This window comes from Catharus ustulatus, chromosome 3 (assembly GCF_009819885.2).
Source record: "Catharus ustulatus isolate bCatUst1 chromosome 3, bCatUst1.pri.v2, whole genome shotgun sequence".
NCBI lineage: Eukaryota > Metazoa > Chordata > Aves > Passeriformes > Turdidae > Catharus > Catharus ustulatus.
This window is the reverse complement of record NC_046223.1, coordinates 111,483,811-111,500,229: the sequence shown is the minus strand read 5'-3', so window position 1 is coordinate 111,500,229 and position 16,419 is coordinate 111,483,811.

The following is a 16,419-nucleotide window of genomic DNA, read 5'->3' as shown; positions in this document are numbered from 1 at the left end:
TTTTGAATAATTCCATTAAGGCTATTAACTCTTTTGCCAAGCTCTGTGACTATAGATTAAAAAGTTCTTTGTGTAGGAAGATCAATCTCTTTCTTATGGAGTATGAGACAGAATGGTTTGCCCAAAATCACCTTGGAGTCAAGGGGCAGAACCTTTGGAGGAAATATGATCTGAGCCATCCCAGGCTGTGCTGGCAGGCATTGCACAGCACTTGGCCATCTCTCCACTGCAAACCACACAGCTTAGTGCAGGAACAGAAATTTGGCGGCTTATAAACATCTGAAGTGGACAGGCTGTACATTCTGTAAGGATGGGAACCTTGTTCAGTCCTAACAGGGAGAAAAGAAGCCTAAAGTCTGATCCTGTCCTGTTCCCATTCTCCAGGCTTAAAGCTCAAAATCTCTTTTCTAAGCTGTTACAGCTTGCTTGAGAGTGTTGAGAGAAGGAAACACAAATAATTTCTTAGGGGAAAAAAAAAAAGCAGAAACCTGGTACATTGCTGCATATCAGAAGCAAGACTAAATTCACATGCTGTGAATAATGACAATAATAAAAATTAACATGGTAATGTAAAAACCCAAGAGAATACTCTATATCTATGACAGAATTTGTACCATGTTCAGGGTAAGACACGACTGTCCATCAGTCAGTTTCTGACTTGTCCACAATATAGAAAAGACCAAATCCTTCAAATCTCTTTCTTTTGGAATACTAATGTACAAATGGATACAGCAACCAAGAAAAAGAAGGGAATATTTAAAATGAAATACTTGAAGATCCTCATGCAAAAGCAAATTAAATATAATAATTTAAGTAAGGTTTCATCTGTATAGATTTAGAGAAAAAACTTAACAGAGAAAAGAGTAGCTTTTGAGTAATATTCTGGTACTGCCTGTAATTCTCTAATTTCCACCCTGGTTAATTTTTTGTGAATCTGAATCATTCTTTAAATATGTGCAGATAAAAAATTATTTTGAGAGATAGATTAATTTTGGAATTAGTATACTAGCTACAAATTACAATTGAATTGTGTAAAACTAAAAGAAAAGTTATTCCTAGGGTCCATTTTGTCCTTTTTGGAATATGTATTCCCAGACCATATTGTATATCCAAATGAAAAAGCTCAGTGCTGAATGAGTCCAAGGTCATCACTGTTTGTCTGTTACAAGCATCTCTCACGTTTGATAAGAAAGCTACATAAATGAAAATACATTAAATTAAAAAAAAAATACAGAACACTGCTAAGTTCTATTAGTGATGATAATTTTGCATTTGACAGAGTTAAAAAGAATTTCTCTATTTGATGATGTATTAATATCTGTACTGAAAAATCCTTCAGCACATAATATAGCTGCCATTGCCTGGAGGAAAACCTAAGGACATTCTAAAGAGCACTGTGGAGGGAAGTTGTAAAGAAGTACTCAGTTTGGAGTTAGACTGAAACCAAGCTGGAAGGTTTGATGTACTGCCAGAAGGCTTTAACTTCTCAAAAAGTTTGTAATCAAACACAAAAGAGAGTCTACTGCATATGTTGTTGTTCAGCAAACATGAAAAGGTGTTTTGCTTTCATTAATACATCTTTCTTTACACTCAGATTTATCCAAAACAACACATTCTGTAGATATTGTTACCACTCAAAGTCCAGGATTAATTAACTTCAATGAAAGTTTCATTCCTTTTAAAAATGCTTTTTAAGCTATGTTTGGCAGAGACATTTGAATCAGAAAGAAAGGGAAAATACCAGTTAATACTACAACATTTTCCAAATTGTCCCTGTGAAATCTCCGAAGTATTTCACACACATGATGGACCAGCTCCCTTAGACCAATCTGATTTAGAAGGATAATTATTGCTCCACTTTCCATAGGGAAAATGGGGACTAAGGAATTAATTAAAGTTATGCATATATATTTCAGAGTGTTGAAGAGTAAATGGAATCCATACTCCATTATGTCACCTCTAACTTTCCCCTGAAAGTACAGGATGACACAGGAACCCACACACACATAAGTACTCCCCCTGCCCCACTGACATTGTTTGTGAGTCAGGTCTCATAATATTGATGTCCACAGCATAGATAGCTTTGACTTCAGGACTTGTTGCGAGTTTCTCTTAAAATTAATGGAGAGTCAGTTGTTTTAAGACATGATCCACTCAGTCTTACTAGGTGGCAGCTTTAGGAATGGTTAATCAAAGTTTCCAAATGCCAATCTTTCTTTAGTGATGCTAAATAGAACACATAGGACACATAGCTCAGAAGTAAAGACATACATTTAGAAAACTCTGCTCACAATAAACACTAGAGCATTTCCCAGCATTTTTCTGTGATTTTTTCATTAAAAACAATTGACAAGTACATGGCTATGAATATGAAGCAACCTTTTAAGGAGCTCATTCTCTGTTTTGAATGCACATAAATCAGTTAGGGCTACAGTTTTAAAGGCATTTAGACATTTAAAGGTAAGATGGATATTATGTATTATGTGTGTTTTCTTACTTTTCAGCAATAAATAAGAAATGTTAATGACGTTAATGATTTAGGAGGGAAATGTGACGTAGGAGTATGAGAAAGAGTCAAGCTGTAGGAGTAAATTATTTCTGAGATGTATTAGCCCCAGATGAGCTATGCTGAATAATATCACCTTGGTTGGGGGATAAAATTTTTCCTGTGGCCTTACAAATTGCTAACTAGCCTGCTGTAAGTATGCACCTGGGTTTAATCTGCAGGCTTGCTCTTAAATGTCCACTGAATATTGTTGTATCATGCATAGATGAAAAACAATCCATCTCACATATACTTAGTGCTGGGTAGAAAACTGGAAGACTTAGCATACAGCTGATATCCTGGCTACAGAAAAGTCAGTATCAGAACTCTCATGGAGCTGAATATGGGGAGATTGTCCATTTCATCTTGAGTATCAGAGCAGAAAATATGTTGGCCAATATATCTGAAGGGAACAAAAAATTCTGCCAGTGGAAAAAAGAAAGAAAGGAAGAAAAAAAGAGAGAGAGAGAGAGAAAAAATAGAAAGAAAAGAAGGAAGGAAGGAAGGAAGGAAGGAAGGAAGGAAGGAAGGAAGGAAGGAAGGAAGGAAGGAAGGAAGGAAAAGAAAGAAAAGAAAGAAAAGAAAGAAATAAGAAAGAAAGAAAAGAAAGAAAAGAAAGAAAAGAAAGAAATAAGAAAGAAAGAAAGAAAAGAAAGAAAGAAAGAAAGAAAGAAAGAAAGAAAGAAAGAAAGAAAGAAAGAAAGAAAGAAAGAAAGAAAGAAAGAAAGAGAAAGAAAAGAAAAATTCTGCTCCTCATTGGCTTGGGGGTTTTAAGGCTGAAAAGACAGAAACCACTTGGCTAGTATTTAAAGAATAGGAAGAGTGAATAAAATATGTATTCTGGGAGATGTAACTAAAATGACAAAATCTACAAAGTGGGTCTAAGAACCTGTAGGGGATAAATGGACAAAGAGTAAGTCACTGACATAATTCAGTATTTTTGCTCAGTGCTTTGCTGCCTCTTCACTGAAGTGCAGACCACAGCCTGAGCAGAATCTCTTCCGCTCAGCATTAGCAGAGCCTCGTTTAAAGTATTTTAGTAGAAATTAAGTATAATGGTGTGAAAAAAAGGAAAGGTAGCTTCAAGCTGAGTATTAAGCCAAACTTTCACTGATTGAAATCTGTTCAAACATGCCATAGGATAGTGCTGTAAAAGCACAAGGAATGATGCTCCTGGGAGCATTCCAGTATTGACAGATATATTTCTATATGACTTTGCACTCCAGGTATTGATGATATCTCTTCAGTTTAGCTTTTTCTCCTTGCTCATGTTGCAGTTTGTGTTTTTATGTTCTGTTAGATATGGCATGAGGAGGTAGCAGCTCCCTCAGCGATGACAGGGCATGTATTTAAAAGAGATCATCAATTATGTGGCTGGGGTCACTGAAGGATTAATTCACAGAGATGACACAGGGCATGATTTTGCCTAAATGTGCTCTAGTTCTCTCATGTGGCTGTGTGCAAGTGTTGCCTGAGACCATACATGTACTGCCATGCACCACCATGGCTGTATCACAACATTTATGTTCTAGGCTCCCAGAGGAAGTCCAGCATCCCCTGTTGGGTTCTTTGGCTTCCTGCCCAGTGTATATGGAGAAGTAAACGTACTACAGTGGTGTCCTTTAGCAAGTTGCTGCCCAAAGGAAAACTGATTTGGGTAGGCATTAATTTGCTAGATGGATAATACCTTCTTGAAAAGATGGACTTTACTCCGTTTGGGTTTACAGCCCAGTTCTTCTGGATGTAGTGGCCCTGCTCTCAGGTTTTCTTGCATATTAGAGCAGCAGTGAGAATGCCAACCTTATTTACACTGTTTTAGAAATGAGAACCTGTAAGGAAAGACTGGAAGTCCTTTTACTTCCTTCTGTTTCTCTGCATGAATCCACAAAGTCTGAAAAAAAAAAAAAAAAAAAACCAAAAAACACTACATTTTTATTTACTCATGATCTACTTTCTCTCTGTATGGCATAAAATTTTAAGGGACTGGTTCTATTCTGACTGGGTGTTTCTGCAATACTTTAGCTCAGTGAGGATCCATTTCAGTTAAAGCCTGTAAATGTAACTTTAATGTAAAAAGATCAAAGCATTTTTCATATTTTCATGGTGTTCACTACCTTATATAAACAATAACCAAAACTGGTGTTTGTTGGTTTATTGGTTTGGATTCAGGTAGGTAGACAGGAATAAGGAATCAGTCTATAATTTTCCTAATAGACATGTGAGAGGAATTTTAAATAGTTTATTTTGACTTTTTCTTGGTATTCTTCTTGTTCTGAGTGACATTTCCTTAATGTCTATGAACATTTGAAACATGAAAGATCATAGTGTTCCTTGTTTCAAAAGGGTTATTTAGTGATTTTTAATTTTTTTTTTTTTTGCATTAGTCTCAGAGCTTCTCAGTCTTCAAAAACCCACATGGATCAACTGTGATACAAAGGGGAAAGAAAACTAATACACTTCTTTTTCTAGGAATATGTTATATTTTGAACAGTCTGACTGTTTTTCTGACTAGAACTAGAGAATACTGAATGGATATCACCAGAGACTTAATGAACATCTTTCTTGTTGGAAAAGGCTTCTTCCCTCTTCCTTAGTTTTAATCTCCTCCTTCCTGTCTGTGGCAGATGGCATTATGCTGATGAAGAAGAGATGTGTCTGGTTCTCAACAGCTTGTGCCAGCAGACCAGCAGTGCCCTTCCCTGAAAAACTCATTTTATGTAAAGAATAGAAGGCAATTATTATTTTTTAAAAAGGGAAGAAAAGAAGAACATTTATCAGTAAAACATACTCAGGAAATACATAGGTATTGCTGAAATGCTGATATGCATGTGTCTTGTTAAACTCTTCATTGGGTGAAACTCTTGTTGATTCTGTAGGGCCCTGAGTGGGATGTATGAAATTCTGCTACTGTGATGCCTGTGGGACAGTTATTCTGATCAGATAGTCCAGACCACAGCTTTTAACATCTCAATGAAATCGCTAACTGCGGCAGGGAAGTAGATTCTTATCACAAATGATTAAGCATGCTGTTAGGTCAAAAGCCTGGTTTTGCATTAAAAAAAAATGGATAAAAACCAGCTTTACTTTGCCTTCATAATAAACAACAAACTTCAAGCCAGTGAGACATCTGAGCAGGAGTTTGTTATTGGACAGCATTATTATCTGGATGCTGCCAAATATTAAGCATGACATGGGAAACCCAACAGGACATATTTTTCATTTGAAGGTTAGATGCTCTCATATTCAGTTTTAATCAGCTGACTTTTAGGAATATTATCTCTTGTTCTACATTTTAAGTTTGAATTAAAAAACAACTCCAAAAATTGCATTAGACGTCTACTAATATTGACTTTCAAGACCTAGTTCTGTGTGTTGAGGTTTTTTTTAAAAAGAAGAAATCTAATCTCATACTTTTATGGACTAAGTGTTCAGTTTTCAGGACAGTCATTCAGTCTACAGATAAAACCACTTAAAAAATAATCTTCTGCAATAAAATATTGCCTTCCAGAAAATGAACTGCTAACATCTTTATATTTAATATGGACCATTAATGGTTTTTTGAAATATCATTTTCAACCTGTGGTAATCAAAATACAGAAAGAAATGTTCTACACTTACACTAAAATGTCATATTTATTTAGTTTATTTTATTAAAAAATATTCTCATGTTATTTAAAGCCCAATGACAAGGCTAGATTTCCAAGAGAAAAACATGGAGATCCTGATGCTGGAAGCACATAATGAATTTAGGATGAAAATAGATTTCCAAATTGGGCTTGACACAATATAATCTACTGGCTAGTGTTTATGTTCTATTGATTTGTGGAATATACAGTGTTGGGCCACCCAAATGTGTCTGATAACAATCCACTAGGCATGATGACTTTCTGATGAATTTTTGACATGCTGCAGCTAAAGAAGATTTTAATCCCTCCACGTGACAAGAGGCTGTGAGTTCAAGTAGATCAAGTAGTATTTTGTCATGGCCACTGTATTTTGTAGTGGTAATGGTATTTGTGATGTAATTGTGGCATTTTGCCATGTAAAATGTAACCAATATATTTGCTTTCTTAGCTGATTCTTTCTTTTATGAATACCTCCCCAAACCAAAAAGAACACAAAAAACAATGAACTGATCAAGAAAAAACAAAAAAATCACCCAAACCAAAACAAGAAGAAAACCTAAACAAAAAGAAAACAAAAACCCCAGAACAAATAACAAAACCCAAGATAATTCAAACAACAAAACAGTGTTCTCAGATTTTAAACCTCTCAGATGGCTGGGATTTAAGTTTTACATTTCCCCAAAAAGATTGATTATGCTCTTGCCACATTCACATGCCAGAAGGATACTGTATTGATTGAATGTCTACTGCTTTTAGCAGTTAATAAATCCCAAGTTAGTGTTTACTGGCTTACAAAAGAGAGAGAGACACAATAACATTGCATATATTAATTGTGCTTTTAAAATTAAATGTTGGTAGCATATCAGAAAGGTGGAACTATTTTCATTAATGCACCAGGTTGACAGCAAGTTGTGTTAACAAAGTTCAGCAAAATGTCTTCAGTGTCCCTGGGATGTTCATAAAAATAAATTAGCCTGTGAAGACAGCATGCCTAGGGGAATTCTAACACATCTAATTGTACCAGAATGCAAAGCAAGCCAACAGGTTTGCTGAGATGATTAACAGTTAACTGAGTTTGGAATATGAACAACTCTTTTGCATACCCATAATTTATTGCAATTTCTGTAGGTTGACTACAACCTGAGACCACTCCATAGAAGGAATGCTTATTTATCTTAGTTTTCTTTTGGATTGTGAATAAGACCTCTTTTTCTAACAGCATGGTTTCTGACCACTGACAGCACAGCCCAAAGTAAAGGTGCTCACTGATGCTGAATAGATGAGAAAAGACTGGTTATTACATCTCAGAGAACTGCACTGCAGAGTATTTGACTCTGGGCCTTGATGTCAGTAGTCAGGATGGGAAAGGTAATTGCATTAATTAGCTAACAGGAAAAATCTTCCAAAAACTTCTGTCTGTTTCAGAATGAGATAAAATATTTTCAGAAAGGAAATGTGTGGATCATTTGCTAAGTAGAAATCTTAGTTGAAGGCTACAACTTTGAATCTCAGCAGGTCTGAAGTCAGCAATTTAAAAGTTGGGTACCCAGGGCAAGGTGGTCAGTAAGGTTCTCAGAGACAAGACAGATGTCTTGGACCATTATTCATTCCCTTTCTGAATGCATGTGAGGAAGGTGATGTGGATTGCATCAATTGTTGTGCTGTTCTCTTTGTCTTCAAGTAGTGTAGAAGAGCATAAAGGCTAAAGGGGAGCACTCAACTGCTCTTCAGTGAGATGACTTTCATCCTGACGTGGGTCATTGATGCATGAATTATTGCGGTATTTATTGCATCATATTGCAGGACACATTATTCCACAAAGGTGGATGAGGATTAAGTGACTTCCAGTGATCTGAGCAGGTGGATGTCATTACTTTTGACAATATTCTGACCTGGGTATAATATCCACTGTCCTTCGTATTATTTTCATTCTGTCCTCTAGAAAGTAAGATAGAAGCAAAGAAAAGAACAAAAATTCCACCCCCCCGCCCCCGCACCCCCCCAAAAAAACCCCAAATACACAACAACAAAAAAAACAAAGTCAAACCAAAACAAAGCCACAAAAAAAAACCCCACAAAGCAAAAACAAACAAAACCAAAAAACCAATCTCTGCAAAAAGCCAACAAAACCCACCACCACCACCACCAACAAAAAGAAACCCGAAAAAGCAAACCAAACTCCAACCAGCCAACTAATAAAACAAACAACCCCAAATAAACCAAACCAAAGAACCCCATAATCCTGTGATCAATTCAGAAATCAAATATCAAAATCAAATGAGATCAGATTAACAGGAATCAAGAACAACTAGGAGCACAGCAAACAGGCCAGACCGCAACAGGAGACCCATGATGGAGAGCATCCTAAATATACATTGTCAGAAGAGAAACTGTCACAGCTGATTTTTCAGTATTATTGAACAAGAGGATATTGGGTGACACACTCAACATCACAAAACAATTCAAAGTACTCATATTTTTGGACACATGAAGTACCTGACCTGATTAAGAGAGTAAATTATTATTGCTAACAGTACCCAAGCTGATGGAAAAAAAGCATTTAACTGTTGATGGAAATTTTGCTCTTCAGACCATGGAAGGAAAGAGGTGCAAACTGAAAAGGAAAAGAATACACAGAATAATAATATACAGTATGCTTGGTAAATATAGAGCTAAAGTAGGAGTGGGGGGGGACCCAAATAGAAAAATCATCTGCATCAGAAAAATTTATGTAAGGTTACAGTTTTCATTGACCAAGGTTGACTCTTTATGCAGAAGACATAATTGCAGCAAAACTCAGAAATTTTTTCAGCAGTGATGTTTATGTTTTGAACACAGTACTAAATTTGAAGAAAATTCTGAAAAGGACCCTGTAAAACATTCAGGAGCTGGAGAAACAAAGTTACAGATCTGCTAAAATGCTCAGGCTATTACATTATCCATAAGAACGGTAAGAGGTGGTTTGATCACACTGTGTATGTACTAAGACTGAAAACATCAGACATTAAAGAGTTTTTAATGTTGGAGTCAATGGTTTGAAACTGTAACTTCACAGCTTTTAATTTAAACCCATTTAAACTGTGAAGATCATGAAGAAAAAAAACAGTACTGAGTAAAATTTTTAATTTATGAATGAAAGTTTTGTAATTGATAAGAGCTTGGGTGTTGAGAAAGAAAATATAAAATTTCTTTCTACTTTAAAGAAAAACCCTGGCTTCAACAATACTACATGGAATCAGATCAACAACCACCTTGGGGCTGATAGCAACTTCCTAACCTTCTACCCTCTTCCCAAAAGGAATGAAAGAAATGGTTGAAGAAATTTTGAACAGTTTGATGCATTTTATATATATATATATATATATATATATATGTGTGTGTGTGTGTGACATTAAATACCTTAATTTTCCTCCACTCAGCACCTTTTCAAGATATTTTAGCAGTGTAATGGCAGAATGCCAATTCATAACAACCTTAATAGGTGGAAAAAATTGCTTGCTGAAAGTACCTCCTCTTCAGCTGGCTAAAATTAGCTGCCCAGTTCCAAAATGCTGTAATAAGGTGGGATAAATCCCATCATAAAAAGAATTCAGTGGAAAATAATCCATGAGAAAGGGTATGCTCTGTGAAAAAAGCACTTACCATCATGCATTTGCTGTAATTATACTTTACTTTTCAAACTGTAATGAGCAGTGGTTCATATAAATGGTAGGTTAAAAAGATGGTTAATTTATTGTTATTTCCTTCAGTGATCATTTTGATGTATGTGTTGTGAAAATGTTGATATATTATCTGCATTGAATTTGTGCCTCTGTCATTGGCCACTTTATTGCAATTCCTCAACTGGAGACGTTAATGCTTGGAGACATCCAGCAGAGTAGTACCTCTACTTTTCTGACATTTTTGTCCCTCCCACTGTCTAGTTTCCAAAATTCCAGAAAGAGTTATGTAAGAGGTACATGCCTACAAATAATCTTCTGAGAGAGGATACCAAGTGGGGGAAAGCAGGAGCATAACAGAAGCATACAGCTGCTTTGCTTGTTTTCCAAAGCTGGGGACAATGTCAGGAAATAAACCCAGGTGGGTTGCACACAGGAATGATTGCCTTTGGGAGACAGAGGACTCTAAACAGCTCACAGTTGGAGTGTTTAATACAAAAGGGAAACAAATTGGTTTATAAACTGGAAGACATTTTTACCTCTTGCTTGGGATAAACACATTCCTCCCAAGTGGGGCTTGAACTAAAAGAAATTCAAGGAGTCAGCTCCATCTGGCACGTGCTCGTGGGAGAAGTCGTGTGAGCTGCTGGGAGCTGCACAGGATCTGAGGGAGGGTGTGCTGGGAGGGGATGGATGAGAAGCAGATGAGATGAGAACATTATTGTGAAAACTTCTCTTGGGTCTCATGAAAGCTTCCTACAATTCTGATTCTACGTATGAGCTTATTTTAGTGGCAAGTGAATCAAAGTGTAAAAGACACTGAAGGCTGTAACTCCTCTTGGTATCGTGCAGCATAACTGAGAAGGCTTTTCTTTCAGGTTTTCCCTTCCTGAGATTCTAGCCCTAAATAGTTAAGGAAAAAAAATATTAAATTATTGTTTCCCTATCTGATATTTCCACACCTTATCTCTTTTTTTACTACCCTTTGTACCAGGGTGTTACACTGTGTTTACATTAAGACTGTTTGACTCTCATGCATTGGAGACATCTGTGAGGTGGCTTTGAGCTACCTGCTTTCCACAGCTGTTAGGAAGAGAGCCATGGCAACATAAAGTGTGCTGCAGGCTTTAAAGTGCGCCCTTGAGATAGAAAGGAGGACAACATAATAAACCTTGACTACCTTCCAGATTGGAGTCAGAATAGATGTTAATTTGTCTCTTCGTATATTTTCCTGCTGCTAGTCACCTGTAATTGCTGTTTACAGACCCAAGCTGGAATGAGGTCATCACTTTGCCCCCAAGCTTTGGAATATTAAGCAGGATTTCTTAAACTTGGGTTGTTAGGGGTGCTGTCACAAGCTATCTACTGCCATGCAGCCCGCGTCCGTTCTCAGTCCTATATCAGCCTTATCTGCATAAAGTAGGTAATAAAAACATCACAAAAAGATTTATTTACTCATTTCTCATCCACCTTAACAGTACCCCCCACCATCTTTTAAGAATGTCTTCAGTGAGTATGTGGTGCTATTTTTTACTTTTCTTCAACATTCTCCTCTTTTTTTTTCTGACCTCTTTAGGCTCCCTGATTCCTTTTCCAGGGTAAAGTGGAGTTAAACTAAAATCTCTTGTGTGATAAAGAAAGAAATAATTCTAGATGTTAAAATAGGTTGTCAGAAATGTTGACAAGTGTAGATAGAGTGTGATTTATGGACCTTTAACTTTTTAAATTAAAATCTTATATCCTTAGGTAATATAGTACTGCTGGTGTGCATTGAATTCTCACACTGCATTCCAAATTATCTATAGTACATTAATTTACCATAGATCTGTTTCAGTTGTTTGAGTAAAATGGACAAGATAAATTGAATTAGTCTGAAGTATAAAGTCTGAAGTATAAGATTGTGAGGAAAGTGAAAGTCCATGAAGACTGTCAGATGTAAAAATTAACTGCTATCACTGGAAATATTACTTGTGGAAAAGAGACAATGGGAGACAGAAATTTGGATACTCTTTGCTGGCTGATATAGTGGCTTTCCTGTTCAGGGACATACAGCTTAGAGGGATTTGTAGCATAGTATCCTTTCAGGGTGTTTTAAGTTAGAAATGGAAATTTCAGTATGCAACAGAAGTCATATAAATTTGGGCCAATAGCCCATTAGATCTGGATCCTACTAGGCTCATGGCAGAATTCAGAGTTCTAGGCCAGAAACCTCAGGAAATTTAAATTTTATAGCACCCTGCCCACAAAGCGTTTTCCTTCTTATCACTCTTAATTTTAAGCTTCCTAATATCCTGAAGCATGAAAAAACAAAAAATCTTGATTATTCTAAATTTTAACTTTTTAAAATTCAAATGAATGATTTTTAATTCCAGTTTTAAATTTTATGTGCTTATGCAGTCCAGTCATAGATACTGCAGAATACTTGGAGAGGTTGTTTTTGAATTTTTTTTTCTCTGCAATGTGGTCAATAGAAAGTATTTAAAGTAGTGTGGAAGGCCTTTTGCTTTTAGCTTGAGGGGATCAATAGTTTTGAAAAGGGATATTGAGGAAAAATAAAGGTAATTCAAAATTATTTTAGGTGCTGAAACATCTGCTGAAATTAAAATTTAAAAAGAAAATTATAAACCATGACATAGTAAAGACAGAAAATATCTATCTTTTTATGGTTATTCTTATCCCTACCACATTTTGGACTTGATCTACCATAATTTTCAGACCTTTTCAGAGAAAAAAAATAAAATAAACCAGAAAATGGTTGTTTTAAAGATTAAGATACGTTTTCAGTTGTAAGTACTTTATATGGCATTTTGGGGAGTTCCAGTGTCCCTATCAAGCTATACCATTTAGTTGCCCAAATAGTTATAGATGAAAATTAAAATTCTTCTACAGATTTGAAACTGATGAATCCATAAAGTGAGATAAAGGAAAAAAAAGGAAAAAAAAAACCCAAACAAACCCAAAACAGGTCACAGCTGGATATCTGAGGGTTTCAGCCAAGACTGCATTATTGATCATGCATTGTTAGCTGACAGAGAAAGCTGGTCCCTTAGGCTGTCGTTACAGGGGGTCCTTACGAGAGCATTTCACATCGCACAAGTACGAAAAGGCTGTTCAGAAATACTTACCTGTCCACTTCTACTGAAGAAAGTCAGAAGATTAGGTTCCTAACTTTTCTTCACCAGTACACCAAATTTGAGGGATGAGCTGAAGTTAAGGTTATTCATCTGAGCCGATTTTCCAGTCTAACTGGCTTGATCTTCCCCATTGCCTTGCTTTAGAACAGCTACACTCTAAGTTTCATCAGAGGCAGGCTCCTACCATGTTACATCATTTTCTCCAAATGCAGATAGGAAAACCATGAAATAGACATGATTATGTCTGATATTTCCATATTGTAGGGGGGAAAATAGCAGAAAGTGCTCAAAGAAGCCCAGAGAATACAGAAAAATGCCTAGTGTTTAAGCACACAGCTCTTTTTGAAGCCAAACAGAAAACATTGCATTTGGAACTTGTTTTTCCCAGTCAACCCAACACATATTAGAGACCAGGATGGAGAGAGATGTTAAATACAAGAATTAATTTTGAAGTCAGTTCAAGAGCTACTGCTCTATATAAGCAATGTTCTTCTGTGACATCTGAATCCCTAAACTGAAATGTAATTTCTGCTTCATTTCTCTGTGTGGTGCTTTGTTAGGTTATTGTTTGTCTCCTTGAGATGGAAGCCTGCAGGAGGAACACTGGTAGGTTTGCCGTATAAACCTTTTTGTTTAAATTCAAATTTAGGCAGACTCTTCTTCTGGAATTCTCAAATGCATTTACTTTCTACATTAACTTTCTAAGAATGTAGGTTTTAGGAACTCTCTAGAGGCCTACAATTTAGGTATAAATCCAAATTAAATTAAATCTATAAGCTAGCGATGAAATTTTGAATTTATTCAGAAATCTCCTAAACCTGGTTACTTTCACCCATCCTTTTTCACATAAATGAATCTGCATTTTCTATGCTAAAAGGAGAGAAAAACTTCAGCTTGGGAATTGTATTAGGATAGATCCCTTTCTGCAACTGGTGGGTTCTCTCTTTTGGAGAGTTGGTTACATACCCTAAATGTCTGTGCCATGGTGGCCTGGACTGTGAGAGCTGGAAAGAGTTTGTGTAACTGATTTGCTGCAGTGTCCAACCTCTCACAAAATTATGGTTTTCAGTATGGAAGGAGGCAATCATCAGTGCAGAGCCCACCACTTTGTCAGCATTATCAGCTTTTATCATCCATGGCTGTTTAAATTCAGGATCTTTCCATTTTATATAACCTGAGTGGAACAAAAGGACCAGAACTCAAGAAAGAATTTGGCTACTTCTCTGCTCAGGTATCTCAAGACTGTGTATATGTTCAGAATTTTAATGTCTGTTATCAGCCAGGGCTAGACATATTTTTCTCTTCATCTAAATCTAAAAATGCTGAAAAATGTTTTACTATTTTACTTTTGGTTCAGAAATTATGCATTGCTTGGATATGTGTACCAACAGATAATGAGGGAACATCACACAATATATGATAACAATAACACTGAAGTAATGTGAGAAAGTCATTTATCTTTCTGTTTCCCCTCTGCCTGTGAGAATCTGAAAATCACTACCATTCCCATTTGAATAAATATTTTGGTGGGAAACATTCATTTGAATATAAAGGACCGAAGAGTTCAGCTATTTCCTGTATGCACAGAAGTTAGATGGGAAGGGAAGAAAGAGATGAAGTGCTGCTACTTATCAGCAATATAAGCTGCATCTTTGGAATGTTTTGTCAGTATTAAAATGCCTTATGTTTATTGATAATCTCTTTGCCAGACATATTTTGTAAGTCTATTGCTCAGAAAGGTGTCTTATTTTCCATGTCTCTCTCTCTCTCTTCTCCTCTTCTTCCAAATTGCTTAGCAGCTTGGGGGGATCTGTCAGAAATTTCATTAAATCTTCAATATTTGCATGTACAGGTAGAACTAATTAATTTTAGAAGAATTATTTTAAAGAATGAGGGGTTTTTTTAGTCCTTTCTAATGTTGATATAAGAATTAATAGTAATTGATTATGATCTGTGCCGAAATTACACTGAAAACTTTTAACTCCAGTAATGCATCTAACTCAGGCACTTAAGGAACACACCAAGGATAAAGGATCTCAGAAAAAAATACCCCTGTCCCTTATGTCATTCCATGCATCAACTAACATGAAATTAACAGGGTCAAGATCCACTTCTATGGATATGAAAATTGTATTGGAAGGAGGAGAGTAAGGCAAGGTTTTCCTGTCTTACATCTGGGATTCATCAATGATCTGGAGCATCTTTCTCAAGGTAACGCCTGACTTTCTGAGAAAAAAAAAAAATCTTCTTAATAGTGTCAAAGAACTGGGGTGGTTTTCTCGTCTTTCTGATATACTGCAGGGCTCCACTCCAGGTAAGTGAAACATTTGACCTGACCTTAACCTTGATTCTGCTCATTTCCAGGTCTAGCAAAAACATAGATGAAAAGAAAAAGGATACCAAATTCCCTTCTCTTTCCAAGTGTGGTAAACTTTCTTATTGTTTTTGACTTCTTTATTTTTTAGCCTTGGCAAAGAAACGTACTTTATAACGTAACAGTCCAAACTTGACAGGCTAGAACAATTGATTATCGTATATTTCTCTCTTTTTCCAAAATTCATGGGCTGAATGTATCCCTTTTAGCTGACAATCTGCTCTGAGTTCCAATCTAACAAGAAGATTTTTTTCCTTCAGTTCTGTGGTTCCAACCTGCCAAAGCCATGACACTATCTTGTCTGATCTGACTTTGTAAGGATAGTGCCACTAATTTGCCATGGCAAGACAGCGCTGCAAAACAAAAAGTGATGTTTACAAATTTATCACAGCAATCTCAGCTCTGATAATATGGTTTTGGCCTGCTAAATTTGAGTGTGCCCTTTGAAGCTTACATTGAATTTACTATCTCAAAGTAAAAGAAACCCCAAAATGCAAAGAAAGATTTGAGAAGCTGTACATTTCCTATTATTTTACAGGAATTTCTGATCTGCTTTAGACTAAACTCTTTGCTGAACATGGTTTCTCTGATTTCTAAGGACACCTTGTATTGCCATTGAGAGACAGAATTGCTCTGCCTATACTTGCCTAATTCATACATCACTTGACAACTGCAAATGCATAAACAAAATTATATTCTTAGGTAAGTTGATTTGCAGCCCAAGCTGCAGCTCAAATTAACTATAGATAGGCATATAAATGAATTCTGAAAAAACCCTCAATTTTCTTTTTCAGCAGAGAAGTAGATTTGCTTTTCGTTCATAAGTTTTAACAGTACAGACAACGATCCCCTTGTGTGAAAGAATTTCCTGCAAGGAGCAAAAATGATTTAAAAACAAACAGTTTTCTCACAAGAGTACCCTGAAATCTTACAGTGTTCATGATTGTGTTCCTGTTCAGCTACCTTAAATTATGAAGCTTGACCTGGTGCTTTGAAACACCTCTCACAAATGAGACATGAAGATGCTGTACTGGGACTAAAAGATAAATGAAGTGGTGGTGGTGGTCCATTAGTTAGCAGT